General features: G+C 32.1%; 2 long non-coding RNA genes across 2 annotated transcripts; one reads left to right on the top strand and one right to left on the bottom strand.

Moving 5' to 3' along the window:
• Window positions 1-1,210: 1,210 nt before the first annotated feature.
• LOC143042525 (uncharacterized) lies at window positions 1,211-6,347 on the bottom strand. The gene is made up of 3 exons (XR_012968028.1): window positions 6,117-6,347; window positions 3,578-3,708; window positions 1,211-2,734 (listed from the first exon to the last, which is right to left on the bottom strand). It is a non-coding gene; the product is annotated as an uncharacterized LOC143042525 (long non-coding RNA).
• A 3,954-nt stretch (window positions 6,348-10,301) lies between these two features.
• On the top strand, window positions 10,302-13,697 carry LOC143042524 (uncharacterized). The gene is made up of 3 exons (XR_012968027.1): window positions 10,302-10,441; window positions 13,055-13,143; window positions 13,572-13,697. It is a non-coding gene; the product is annotated as an uncharacterized LOC143042524 (long non-coding RNA).
• Window positions 13,698-15,595: the final 1,898 nt, after the last annotated feature.

Genomic DNA, 15,595 nt, shown 5'->3' with positions numbered 1-15,595 from the left:
CAATGTAATCATCATTTTTCCCCTATAATAGTAAAGTTGTCTTGTGTTTACATCGAAGATTTATCATATTTATCTAACTTTTTAAAGTTCTGACATGTGCTAGACTGAATATGCTGAAAGAGTTCATCCCTCAAATTTTGATAAAGTGAGCATTCGATTGAAAAATGACGCTCATCCTCAACTTTATCACTGTACATTACGATTTTTTGAAATTAGCATTTTCAATTTTTAATGTAATGGGTGACCACCGATTCTTCATTAACATATGAACTTCCTTTCTTAAAATCAATGATATCTAAATATTTTTCTCCTTGAAAACAATCCTGATATGAAAAATAGGTGTCAAGTTTGCCACAAAACACATAATGTAGTAAGTTTTTACAATTAGACAATTTGAGAAAGACGCAAGCAGGAGGTCCTACTAAAAAGCGCCCGGGAGCGCCCGGGAATAGAAAAAGCGCCCGGAGAAGGAAAATTATCGCCCGGAGAAGAAAATTATAATATAACTATTTTATAACAATATTTTTTTCCTGAAAAAAATAATCATTGCTTGTTTTTTCCTTAATAATATAAATGGGGATATGCAAGGACGTATAACTAATATACGTCCTTGGGATATGTACGATGCTACATCTAAGGGAGCTACCATTTGATTTTTATGGGGGGGGGGGGGGGGGCTAGGATGAAAAATTTTGTCCTGCTTTTTTTTTAGTTGTAATCTCTGTCCTGCCTTTTTATTTTTTACTCTATTCGGTCCTGCCTTTTTTTTTTACTAGTTATCCTGACTTTTTTTACACAAAATGTCATCCTGCCTTTTTTTTTTACAAAGTTGCTCATCCTGCCTTTTTTTTTACTCAAAACTCCTGTCCTGCCTATTTTTTTCAAATTTCATCCTAGCCCCCCCCCCCCCCCCCCCCCCCCATAAAAATCAAATGGTAGCTCCCTAAAGTGACTGTGTTGTTGCACTTTTACATTTTGATGTCAAAATGGTATATAAGTAAGTAAATAAACATAAATAAGAGTATTTACAAGAATCATGAACGAATTGTCCTCGAAACTGAGAGCAGAATAAAAAAGGAAAAAACCAATTTTCCTCTTTTTTCACTCTTAATTCTGATAAGTGCAATTAGAGGCCAAATTCGGACCAGAACGTTATAAATTTATTCTATAACCCATGTATTTGAGAAAAAATCATGAAAAACAAAGACAATTCTGTTATATTAGTATTTATTTGTTACATTTCAAAATAAATTTATACTGAATTCTACACTTAGCTGTCCATTTTTAGTCAACTCTCTGTAAAGGATGCAACATAGAATCAATTTATTCTAAATGCATGGTGCTTACTGTATATGATCATGTATAAAATAAATTTATTATATAGAGCCATAATATCTATTATTAGTTCGATTAGGTTTATTAAATAAATTTATTCTTCATTCAATGTCATTTATGATTATGATAATATTTATCTCTATGGTGAGGCTGAGACACAGAATAAATTTATTCTACATTCAATGCATTCAATGCGATTTCGGATTATAATAATATATAAAATAAATTTATTTTGAAGTAAAGAAAACTGTTATCTGTATGGTGAAGCTGTGACACAGAATAAATTTATTCTAGTTTCAATGCGATTTCGGATTATGATTAAATATAAAATAAATTAATTTTGAAGTAAAGTTATCTGTATGGCTGAGGCACAGAATTAATTTATTCTACATTCAATATGAATTTTGTTCTATATAAAAATAATCTTAAAAATATCTCATGATAAAAAATTAAAATAATTTAAAAGAAAATTCCATCGGTCTTATTTATTACAGACAAACTGATACAATAAATTGCTTCGCCAAGCACAGCTGGATACGACCGCAGAGGTCAAATCCTAAACATTTGGGACAAAAATGGACACAATGTTCGTGCATAATACAGGTCTGAATTTGGATTGTAATTAAATATTTGATGCAATATATGTTTCTGACACAGAATAACGGTAGCCAAAAAACTTAGAATTGGTTATATCATTTGAATTTATATTAAATTTTTGGCTTTTGTGCAATACACTATGCTGTTGCGAATGGCCCTCCCCCCAAAAAAAAATAAATAAATAAATAAATTTACCTCTTTTTATGCTTTTGTGCAATACACTATGCTGTTGCTATTTGAACCCTCACCCCCAAAAAATATACCATTGCCCCTCTTTTTTTGGCAACATGATATTTGAAATTTTCTTTTTCAATTTCTGAAATCTGTAATGAGTGAAAATTATCCCCCCCCCCCCCAAATTTCTGTCAAGTTTATCTTATCACAAATATTCTAGCGGAACAGTTCAGAATGCATGTAAAACAATAGAATTGCTATATGGCCAAAAATCAATTTCCTTATCGTTTCGATTTGTCATGTGATGGCATACAAACAGTTCAAAAATACATCTAAGTCTTTTTTGTTTGCTTATATAATCCTGAAGATTTTGTTCAATGTTTTGTCACTGGCCATCTGTTAGAATAATTTTGTTTTTTTTTTCACACAAGAGACAAGCTTCGTTATAATGCAACTGGTACTAAACGTTAAGTAATCTGATCTTTTAGTGACATACAGATCGTTAGTTGGAATTATTCATCTTCAAACTCTTCTTTACTTTTCGAACAATTATCTTTGTAAATGTCAGCATTTTATCTTCTAATATTCCCAAATACATGTTTCCATTATTCCGTTCAACCAAAGCTATCTGAAAGATCAAATAAAAAATACAGTGCATATAAAAAAAATTGGAAAATGTGTCTATGGGCTACAAATGGCCCCGCTCGTAAATATACACGTGTCAACTTCCACATTCAGATACATGTACAGGATTAAAGTAGTTAAGACTGATTTGTGATTTTAACATTCGGTTAAGGCAAACTAAAGTTAGTGAACGGAAACGAAAAAATCAGCATTTTTTATGTTTATAAATGGCCTTAACTCAAGAACGGTAGAATTGATGCCACTCAATTTAAACCTTGATCTGTGTTTTATGGTAATATGCATTGTGTATACGATTTATTACATTTGCTTGAGGCAAACTAAAGTTAGAGAACAGAAGCGAAAAATCCAGCAATGTTTATGTTTATAAATGGGCATAACTCAAGATGGTAAAAGTTGGGCCATCCATGCAACATCTTACACTAACCTTGTCAAAAACTAACTGTAACTTGTAAAGTAAGCAAATGTTTCAGAGAGATGTACAAGGACTAAAGGAGCAGCCGGATCTGATCGCCGTATAAATAAGATATGCAAATGATTGTATAACCGCACATCACATATCAGGCCCTCGCTCAAAAATACATAATATATTCCTTTTCATAGAGTAACCGATACATTGCACGCATTCTTAAAATAATGACTTTTAATTCACTAATAACAATTCCGGCCGAACTACAATTGTCAAAATATGAATTATATTAGCACTTTCAAAACCTTTTGCGATGAGATAAGAAAGAACACTTTTTATAAAACAACAATTATGATTCTTAGTTTCAGCATTCTAAGTTATTTCTTGCAAGCCAGATAAAAGTTTAATCTTTTAAATTACCTCTGTAGATTTTTCTCAAAATGTATCCTTCACTAATGTTCTCTGTGGTTGTAGTAACTTCTGTCATTTTGTCTGCCTTCTAAACTTTTGTGTTTCTTTATAAATTCCTTTTGATAGAAGTGTCTGGTGACCTACAAAGAACAGCGTATTATATTTTGACTGAAATGGTCATATTATCCATGAAGATGGAGACTTTTTGTCAATTATTCTGTGTGCCAAACAGATTGCATAATAATGTGAGTACAGTTCTTTAGGTACTTATGAAAATGTTCAAAACTAGTTTTTTTCATAAAATAGTCTATTGGTCGTTTATTTGTTTTTCGCAATGGTGTTTTATTGTTTCATAGACTTATGAGTATAAATATCCTTTGGATTCAGTGGCGGAGCCAGTTAGGGTTACGTGCTTTGAACGCCCCCTTTTTTGAAGATCAATGGTTTTAAATTGGAACAAATGTTTAGAACTCTCTTTTAAAAATGGCTGGTCCCGCCCCTAGGTATCTTTCACTTTTTGCTCAAATAATAGGTACATGTTCCATCTTTCTATGCAACAATTTCATAGCTAGTGTGTCCTAACAGCTGTTCTAAGACTAAGCGTAAAGAAAGTGAACATTTATTTTTTTTAAGTGTTTAAAGATTACTTCAACTTTCACCCGTAGTAAATAATAATGAGATTACCAATTAGAAACATTAATAGTCTTCAGAATCGGATCCAGGGATGTTTAAAAAAAAAGGGGGGGGTAATTAACAATAAAACTGAGTCTCATCTAGCCCCAAGCATCATGTCAGGCATTGTCATTACTAATGTCTTCTGATCTGAGTAAATTAATTACTAAAAACTATTTAATGTCTTCTCATCTGAGAAACAATTTCCACATTTAAACGAAATCTTTTACTTATGATAATGTTGATTCTCCACAAAGTAATATAAATAGAACCATACAAATAGTAAGCAAATACATGTTTTCAGATACCATCTTCAATATAAAAAAATCACACCATGAACAAATTAACTTGTTATGTGTTCCTCTTCTACTAGCTTCAAAATATATCCAAAATCAAGAATGTGGAACATACTCTTTCTGACATAATCATTTGGTAATTGATGCAATTAGTGTCTCGAGCTCTTGTATGCCCGTCTTGAACATAAAAAACTAAATATAAAATATACAACTCTCCTAATGCTTAGGTTGGTTGTCATATTATGCAACATAGTTAATAATATAGAACCCTATGAGAAAAACATAGAACTGCTTTTGTCATACAAAACACTGTCAAACATCCAAACATACTATCCACACTGATCTGTGTCCACACTTGTAGTATATAAATTTATCTTAGCGATATAAGTTAACAAATTGTCAGAGTAGTATAGTCAAATTTAGTTATAGAATGAACATTTAATTTAAATTGCTTCATGATATACCTCTTTCCTTAAGGTTTATGTGGACCCTATGGCTAAAATGGCCGTATTTTCACCTTAAAATTTACTCTGAGTACAGGCAAACCTGTGCATCTGGAAAAGTTTTAAGGCATAGCATGCCCTAGATAAATAGAATTCAAAGGCATTATATGATTTAGAAAATTCATAACTTCACTGGAGTTTGCCGTACACTTTTTTTCGTCCCTGCAGTAGATGATAAAATTAACAAACAGTTGAGTTTACCTTGATATGGTCCACTCAGGTACACAGTTTAAATAACCAATTATTGTCAGGTATCTCTTGTCCATGTCAATTAATACATCTCACTTCAATTATTACCTGTGGGAAGTTCTCAAACCTGTTTCCAAGCTTAGTTTATTTTGGCACCTTCTGGAGGAATGAAAAAAAGTGTACGGCAAAATCTTGGTAAGTTTTTATTTTTCTAAAACAAAACATATTTGAAATGTTTGCCTGTACTCAGAGTAAATTTTGAGGTGAAAATACGGCCATTTTAGCCACAGGGTCCACATGAACCTGATATGATTATCGTTATCATAGGCAGTTGTGGCGTTCCATAAATGTTATATTCCAAATTGTTCTTGTTTATTATGGAATAATCGATATTCTGATGTATATTTACCAACTTTTTTTTCAACTGGCGGAGCTTATTTTTTAATTCGCATAAGGACAGTCTATTTGAAGATGTGTGTGATAAGGATGATTGTCGTTATAATTATTATTGAATTCTAATCACTAATCAGTGTCACCAAACGCATATACAAAAGAACTGAGTGTATGATATGAGACGAATAACTGGACACTTCATTGATGATCTTATCCCAAAACTCCTGTTTATAGATGGACTGGTCTTAAATAAGCGAACTTCTTAAACTCCGCCCAGTCAAGTGAAATAAATCTAGTAATAGTAATATCGTAGAAAAATATGCAAATTGATATTCGCAGATGCAGATCAATCGAGGATTTGAAAAGGGGCATACGCAGAGACTTGTAAAACGTCTAGTATGCATTGAGCATATATATGTCGGGGATCTATGAGGGGATCCCAGTATCCTTGACCCCACCCCTTATCCCACCTCTAGTATACTGAGCAAAACTAACCTTCAATTTCTTGAACTGTGATGAATGTTTCATGAACGAAAAAAACTGGAAAACTATCCTGTCTATGTTCAACATGTCTTCCCTCCTTTTAATTTCCACTTGTCTGTCATCTTCATTGCACGTACATAGAGAGAAATACCAAATGATCATATCATACAAAATTACAGATCAGTGTCCTACGTCTTGTCATTAATTATTTTGTGTTTCCATTTGAAGTCTTATCGGCATGTGGTAACACTAGGGGGCTACAATCAACGTACGCGTGCATTACATAAAATGATAAGGCTGTTAAGCCGCGTTTGTTATAATTAGCAATAATTATTTTAACAACTTCAGATAGATATGCGGCACTTGTTTGATAACATGAATTAAAAAAATCGAAGATTGTAAATTATTTGAATCTGTGTCATTTCATAGAGGTTATTAATGTGAGGTCATTTTATATCATTTAAATAAAATAATATGTTAATCAAAAATGGACAACTGCAAAAGTATAATGATCTGGATGGATGGTCCATCGATTTTGTATTCTTTTAATTTTTAAAACATTTTTTCTATTCTTTATAATTTTGCTCGTTATTCTCTATTTGATCATCCTTTTATTTTCTATTCTTTATATTTTTTTTGTATATGCTATATTTTTTGTCCTTTATTCTGCGTTTCCCAGTCCTGTGATTCGATATTCTATCAACTCCAACAAGACCCTCAAGTATTATTACCGATAAATAGGCGTTTGAGAATGTGTACCATTTTGTCTTATCCTTTCTTTTATTTGTTTTTAAAGATTTATAAAAAACTTACCGCACTTCATCCCGGTCTACCCTTATTACAGGTATTCCCAATGGTATGTATTGTTTTAAAATAGCTTCTCGTTCCGTGCATGCATGCATGAACTATTTGACACTGCACGTTAAGCAACCAACAATGTCAATCAATCGATTTTATAGAAAAGATGTATCATATCTTACATCAAAACAATGTATAAATACCACCCGTTCATCTTTTTCTACAAAATGATAAATGTGCAGATCACACTGCTAACATTACTAGACCACATATATGACACTTTGTCTATACCTGAGGCTGTGGATGGGGGTTTACAGAATAGAGAATAATGAACAAAAAAATTGAAAGAATAGTAAGAGAAAAATGGATGAAATTTGACCAAATCCTGATCCTCGTACTTGTGAGAACGTATATATAGGTTGAGGCCTTGCCCTCCATGTATTCAAAGTAAAGCATTATTTTGATTATGAAACATTGTGATTAGAAACGGTTGCTTTTTTCCAATCGATCTTCAAACCCTATGCCTTAAGTCTGGGTGCTAAAATCGAAATATCGATTTATTAGTGTTCAACGTAACTTTCAGCACAATATTGTAGTCTGTTGTTATTTATATATTATTGTCATTTTGTTTATTTTCTTTGTTTACATCTTCTGACATCAGACTCGGACTTCTGTTGAACTGAATTTTAATGTGCCTGTTGTTATGCGTTTACTTTTCTACATTGGTTAGAGGTATAGGGGAGGGTTGAGATCCCATAAACATGTTTAACCCCGCCGCATTTTTGCGCCTGTCCCAAGTCAGGAGCCTCTGGCCTTTGCTAGTCTTGTATTATTTTTAATTTTAGTTTCTTGTGTACAAATTGGAGTTTAGTATGGCGTTCATTATCACTAAACTAGTATATATATTTGTTTGGGGGCCAGCTGAAGGACGCCTCCGGGCGCGGGAATTTCTCGTTGCATTGAAGACCTTTTGGTGACCTTCTGCTGTTGTTTGTGCTATGGTCGGGTTGTTGTCTTTTTGACACATTCCCCATTTCCATTCTCAACTTTATTTTTTAAGATTGCGTTTTGAACGCAACTGCCATGTGCGAGGTTTGAACCATCACAACCTCAGGCCCCTAAAAACGAAAAGATCAAGAGACTAAAAATCGCTTGTATGTGTTTTTAAGGTTATATTATATATAATTAATTATATATTTATTGTTTCAACTTATAATCAAAAGTGCATTAATTGTAATAGAAATTTCAACAATTTAAAGAACTTTAAGGCTAAAAAATATATAGGCGAAACAAAAATATGGATATGTTGTTTGGTATCCCATTCTCTTCAAAGCTAATGATAAATCTGTACATTGTACATGCTTCATATCCAGTGGCGGTTACTTGACTAATATACCTCGATTTTTAGTGAGTCGAAGTAGGAAACGGCATCAGTGCGGCCAAAGATACTACGGGGGGGGGGGGGGGGGGGGGGCTTGATTAATTATACAACGAAACCCTCGACTAAATGAGCTTTCATCGTTTTCAGATAAAAAAATTTAAGGAGACGATTTTTAAGTTTGCTGAACGTGATGTGGCTAAAATTACGTGCATATTCAGGTCTTGAACAAAATAATAATAAATCCAGTAGATAGGTTCGTAATGAAATCTCTTCATTGACTTTGTCTTGTGGAAAAAGCTTTCTTTAAATCCCCGCGGGTTTAATCAGCTTTGAAGTAAGTGCTTCGTTCTTTCATTGTTTATATATTTTTTTAGTTAATTCGCCATTTATTATTTTAAAATTTACATATGAAACAATAACCCGAAGAAGACATGCCACTCTGCCAAGACACATTATTCTAACTTCAATCGTACCAGTCTTCAAATGCTTCATTACATATAAACGAATGTTTTCTTAACCTTCATTATTTGTTTGGTAGGAGCAATGTAACCTATAATATTATTGAAAAGCCATTCTTTTTTTACGGAAAGCAGGAACCGCTGAATAAGCTAATATAAAAAAAGAAGATGTGGTATGATTGCCAATGAGACAACTATCCACAAAAGACCAAAATGACACAGACATCAACAACTATAGGTCACCGTACGGCCTTCAACAATGAGCAAAGCTCACACCGCACAGTCAGCTATAATAGGCCCCGATAAGACAATGTAAAACAATTCAAACGAGAAAACTAACGGCCTTATTTATGTAAAAAAATGAACGAAAAACAAATATGTAACACATGGACAAACGACAACCACTGAATTACAGGCTCCTGACTTGGGACAGGCACATACATAAATAATGTGGCGGGGTTAAACATGTTTCTCTCACAAGTAAAAAAACCCTAACTGTAAGTCTACAGTGCAGTATTTCGGACGTCAACACAAAAAAACAGCATGCAAATATATATATGGGGGATAAGTATACCATTATTTACACATCAGACTGTACTAATTATATTATAACTTTGGATACACCAAACTAGTAACTTCATATCTCAGTAACAGGCAATATACGCCCTCAATTTTATAGAATTAATTCATAACTATTTGTATCATTTGTATTCATCTGTCAAATGTGTGTGTTCTACAAGGATCAGCAGTCCTTACCCTTTCATTTGATATCTATATAACTTACAAAAAATTATTCTGCATATAATAACGTTTAATTTAAATACGCAAGAACTACTTTGTTTTAAATACGTACTTCTTTCCTTTTTGAACATACCAATATATACACAATGGTGGCGTAACATCTTACGAAGTCTATTCAAATTGTTTTTGCAACTATTTCGCTCTGGCTGTTGCTTGTGGTCGTCTTACATTTGCAGTGTGGTGAGATCCTTTTTGTTGCATGTTGAAGGTTTAATGTGACTTTGTGCAATTAAAGCGCGTTCCTTTGCTTATTTTGTGTACGTGTTTCATAATGTGCTTATATTCATTTTGTGTCACAGATCGATACCCAATATTCTTTTGTTTTTCTATGGAATAAATGTTCCTATACAAAACAAAAATATTGGTATATTCAAAACTTCGATTTTTTTTAATAACGTAAATGATTTTTAATTTTAAGAACTAAACGAAAAAGATAATTGTAATATGAAATCTTACGATTCTTTCTTCAAACACGATTTGTTATCATATGCTAATTACCCATATCATATTTTAATGACCACATACTGTGGCAATCGTGATCATATAAACCTAATAAATTATAAACATCCGAATGTAAAATTTCGGACGATAGATAATGATAAACAAACGACGGAAATTGCATAATAAATTCACAGCGTGTGCATTTGACTCTATCTTAATATATTTGTCAGTACATAAATAACCCGAATAATACGATCACTTCGATCACTCCATGAACCATTTCCTCTAGAAAAGTAGTGGATAGGGGGCGCTGAATTTTTCGAGTTAGTACATGGAGGAAAGGTCTGTTTCAAATGTTATTCAAAGATTAGGAGCGACGATTCAATGTCCGTTTGTGTATTGTATTTGTCGTGGTTGAAACGGCACCAGGAACATATCAGGATAGACAACAGAAGTCTGTAAGTATCTATTTTATGTATTTATATATTAACATAGATATTATAAGCCTTTCATACCTTCTGTTGACAAATTCTCATAACTATGCACTGTTTTAGTAGACCACAGATGTCCTTTTCGAACTAAAAGAACCTCCCTGAAAAAACACACCTCAGTCGAATCTTTCTTCTCAAATGAATGCCCGAATGGTCATCAAATTAATACTTGTTATGGGCAGGCATTTTCGAATAATTTTTAAAAAAATGTATTAATTCTGACTGCAAGGAATTTTAAATGGTAAATAATATACATTGTATCTCGAGGGAAATGTACACACTTTAACAGGGAGAGATCCGTTTGCGCCAAAAATGCGTCCTTTTGCACCACAACTTTTTTTCTCAAATCCTACGTTTGCGCCACATGTTTTAAAATTAGATGGTTTCATTTGCGCCAAAAATAAAACATACGATTGCGCCAGTTAAAAGAAAATTACTTCCTTACTCCTTTATTCGGACTTGGAACCGGCAGTGCAACACGGCACATGTTTCCCTTTCTGAAACATATGTTTTTATTACTGCTGCTGCATGGGTACTTCCCAATTTAATGTTTGTAGTAGCTTTTAACTTCTTTTTATTGTCAAAAAACACAAACATTGAAGGATGAAATCCATAAAATAGTTAATTATAGTTCATAATAATAATAACGCCCATACGCATGGTGGGAACAAAGCTCTGTGTCATCAACATTTGTGGCTTAAACATAAAGAGCAAAAACTTCTATTTTCTATATTGGCATATCTTTGTGAAGCAAAGCAATAAGTTTTATTCTCTGTCTCTGTACATTGACTGTCTAATGCTGCTTAAGTCATTTAATTAATTAATTCTCTTCAGAAACTCGTCTTTATGGTGAAATATCTCCTAACATGTGATACCTTTTGGGGCAAAAATAAGAATACATATATAGTAATCATTAATATTTATGATAGATATATGTACAGGTAAATTGGCGCAAATGAGTTCCGAATATTGGCGCAATTGATACATTTTGAAAATTAAATTTGGCGCAAATGATACCCCTGAAAAACAGTAATTGGCGCAAAAGGGCTGCTGCCCTTTAACAACAGTAAATTTTTCATAAATATTATATAAAATAGTAAAAGTGTAGCATATATATCATGTGTATTAACGATTAAACTCTGGAAGAAATATCGTCCAGCATGAATACAAATTAAAGGGTCCTTTCAGGGAAAAAAAATTCTCAGAAAGGTATCTCTTTCTTCAGAGGTTTATATGAAACGTTAATGTCTGTTGTGCAGTGATTTGTTTTTTTTTTCCGCCTGTATGCGAGACATGGCATGGTAGGTATTGCAACCAAGCAACGTCGGCGACGATGGTGTACACTATTTGTTTGAAGCATTATATTTTACAAGTTAGACAATCTAAATGCTTCATACCTTATGTTACGAAATTTCCGTCTGTCATATGTCATTGTCCCGGCAACCTCATTTTCATGGTTCAGTAACTGCTTGATACATTTTGTTTTGTTAAATGAAAAACTCACTTATTATGAGTAATATAATAACTTTGTTTGGTATATGGGTTCCTAGCAACATTTACATGTTCGTCAGCTAGGTACATGTAGGGTTAACCTGACCTCGACCTTATTCCATGGATCAGTTATCAAAAATAAAGTAACTTAAGCAAGACCGTATCTAGATACTATAACTAGTAAGTCATTTATATTTGGTGTATGGATTGTTGAAATGATTGTAAGGTGTACATATCCACTCGACAGGTTCCGTCTGACCTTGGCCTCAATTTCATGGTTCATTGGCCAATGTATAGTGTTTGTGGTTTGGTCTATTTCTAAGATACTTTAAGCAGTAGGACCACTATATAGGGTGTATCATGTATGGAATCATTGTCAGCTGGAAATGTCCGTCTGACAGGTTTCAATTGACTTCGACTTCATTTTTATGGTTCATTGGACAATTTTTAGTTGTGTCATACATTATAGTTGTGCTTTGATAAAGTTAAGTAGACCTGATAATTGTACTAAAGACTTTCAATATGATTTCAATGATAAGTAAGACAAAGGCAGGACATTTGCACTCATATTTTGGTAATAAAATTTGTAAAGTGTTGACTAAAGTACATGTACCTAAATTTCAATATATTTTTTGTATCAGAGTGCTGAACGCGCATCTTTAACGTTTTGAGAGGAAAATAAATATTTTGTTGAAGGGAGAATGTGTTGGGTACATTACTCACATTTTTACCTGAAAAAGCTGCTGTTCCTTTTGGAACATGTCTTACTTGTTTTCTGGTATGTTAATTGGGATAGGTAAAAGTATTGTTAACACCAGTCCTGTGTTTTGTTTAAGACTGAATGAAACCTGATTTTAATTGGTATGTATTCAGTTCGCTGTCTCCTAGGTACTCATCTGTTTTAAGACTCTATGATTGATTGATTGATTGATCATGACTGGCTGAATGTCCAATGGCAAATATTACATGCATATTCAGGAAGTTGGGAATGATACATGCCAATCCTGATAAGAATAAAGAAATATGCCTGAAGAAAAACAATAACAGAGTAAGTGTTCCTGCATTTTAAACTTCAAATATTTCTTGTAGAGTGAGAAAACTGTTATGAAACACCAGCAAAAAAGACTAGATTGTTATTCAGTCCTGACTTATTCAGTGTCTCTGAAGATGAAGATTAGGTATGTAATAATGAGGTTTTAATTTGATAGATTGTTGACTTTTAGAATTGTAAAAGTTTAATTAGTTACTGTAAGTTAATCCATTTATTGTATAAATTAAAATTCAATAATTACTGTTCAAGTGCATAGCATAGCCATCTTTATCTTGCTGTATCCAGAGGCAATAGATAAAAGATGTGGTATAGGTGCCAATGAGACAACTCTCCATCCAAGTCACAATTTAAAAAAGTAAATCATTATAGGTCAAAGTGCGGACTTCAACACAGAGGAAGACTATTATTAATTACAATAAAGAGAGTGAATAATATTATATAAGCAAAATGGACATCATAAGTAAGATTGACAATTTCTTTATCAAAGATTATAAATTTTGGTATGGTTACTAAAAATATTTGAAATTGTTTTGAATTTGTCGTTATTTCTTTCAGATCAGGCCTATCCAGAAGCAAGAAAAAAGACAATTTTAAGCACGTGTATCTACAGAGAGAGACATGTTTTAAAAAACAGATATGAGCCAGTCCATGCGAAAAGGTACAAAAAGTCCTTTTGGTAAATTTTACAGGACACGTTATCAAAGTTTGTTATAGTATTTTTGAAAAACGATTTTATCCGAAAAAAAATTACATTAATGTAAACATTCATAAGATTGTCAATTCTATCCCGAATTTGTCAACTAAAACCGAAAAAGACGTAGAAATATCTGAATTTTTGGTATTTGAGCAAGTGTAAAATCATTTGTTCCCCGGACTAATGCTATACCGACCAGAAACTACAAAAAATTATGACACTACAGAGACAAAAGTCAATAATTTCCGTCAGTTCTACAGGTTTAAAGAAAGAAAGACAACATTAAAACATGAGGGAAAATGCAAAAACTATGACAACTTGTGTTTTAGAAATTGAAATTTAAGTTAAGTTAAGTTATTATATAAATCAACCTTAGTTGCACGGGATTCGAACCGTTGCCCTGTTTGATTGCATTGATATCCGCATCGTAAGCGAGAGCCTTATCCCCACTGCTACCAGGTTTAACGTAATCAATTGGCAAATCAAGCCATTTAAACTGTACTTTGAAAATGATTGAAATATATGAAATAATTCACAAAAAATCTTGATAAAACTAGGGGGGGGGGGGGGGGTCTCAACACTCGCAGGTGCGTGAAGCTCACAGCTTGATGATATGAGGGAAAGTAAATGTGTTTTATAAATCACAAGTCTACTACCAATAATTATGCACACTTTTTAGAATTTCGTAAATTTTTCGTTTTTGTACCTTTTCGCATGGACTGGCTCATATATTTTCACACATTATTAACATTCGATTTTCAACTGGCAACTACATTTTTCAAAATTCTACATTCGATTTCAACAATTAATTTTCAACTTTCAACATTCGATTTTCAACTTTCAAAATTTGTTTTTATCATCTAACAGTCCTTTTCAACATTCAATTTTCATCATTCAACATTCGTTTTCAAAATTGAAATTTAGTTTCAAACCATACAAAATTAGTTTCAAATAGTCAAAATTAGTTTCAAACCATACAAAATTAGTTTCAAACAGTCAAAATTAGTTTCAAACCATACAAAATTAGTTTCAAACAGTCAAAATTAGTTTCCAACATTCAAAATTAGTTTTCAACATTCGAATTTCAATTTTCAACAATTGTTTTCAAAATTCAACATTTGTTTTCAACATTCATTTTTTTAACATGGAAGATTTGTTTTCAACCTGAAACATTAAAAATTAGTTTTCAACATTTGATTCTCAATTTTTAACAAAGGTTTTCAAATTTTGACATATATTTTCACACATTATTATCATTCGATTTTTAACTTGCAACTACATTTTTCAAAATTCTACATTCGATTTCAACAATTAATTTTCAACTTTCAACATTCGATTTTCAACTTTCAAAATTTGTTTTTATCATCTAACAGTCCTTTTCAACATTCAATTTTCATCATTCAACATTCGTTTTCAAAATTGAAATTTAGTTTCAAACCATACAAAATTAGTTTCAAACAGTCAAAATTAGTTTCAAACCATACAAAATTAGTTTCAAACAGTCAAAATTAGTTTCAAACCATACAAAATTAGTTTCAAACAGTCAAAATTAGTTTCAAACATACAAAATTAGTTTGAAACCATACAAAATTAGTTTCAAACATTCAAAATTAGTTTCCAACATTCAAAATTAGTTTTCAACATTCGAATTTCAATTTTCAACAATTGTTTTCAAAATTCAACATTTGTTTTCAACATTCATTTTTTTAACATGGAAGATTTGTTTTTAACCTGAAACATTAAAAATTAGTTTTCAACATTTGATTCTCAATTTTTAACAAAGGTTTTCAAATTTTGACATATATTTTCACACATTATTATCATTTGATTTTTAACTTGCAACTACATTTTTCAAAATTCTACATTCGATTTCAACAATTAATTT

Source organism: Mytilus galloprovincialis, chromosome 8, assembly GCF_965363235.1.
Source record: "Mytilus galloprovincialis chromosome 8, xbMytGall1.hap1.1, whole genome shotgun sequence".
Lineage (NCBI taxonomy): Eukaryota > Metazoa > Mollusca > Bivalvia > Mytilida > Mytilidae > Mytilus > Mytilus galloprovincialis.
Note: the sequence above shows the minus strand (reverse complement) of the source record. Positions and strands in the feature narration are given on the sequence as shown.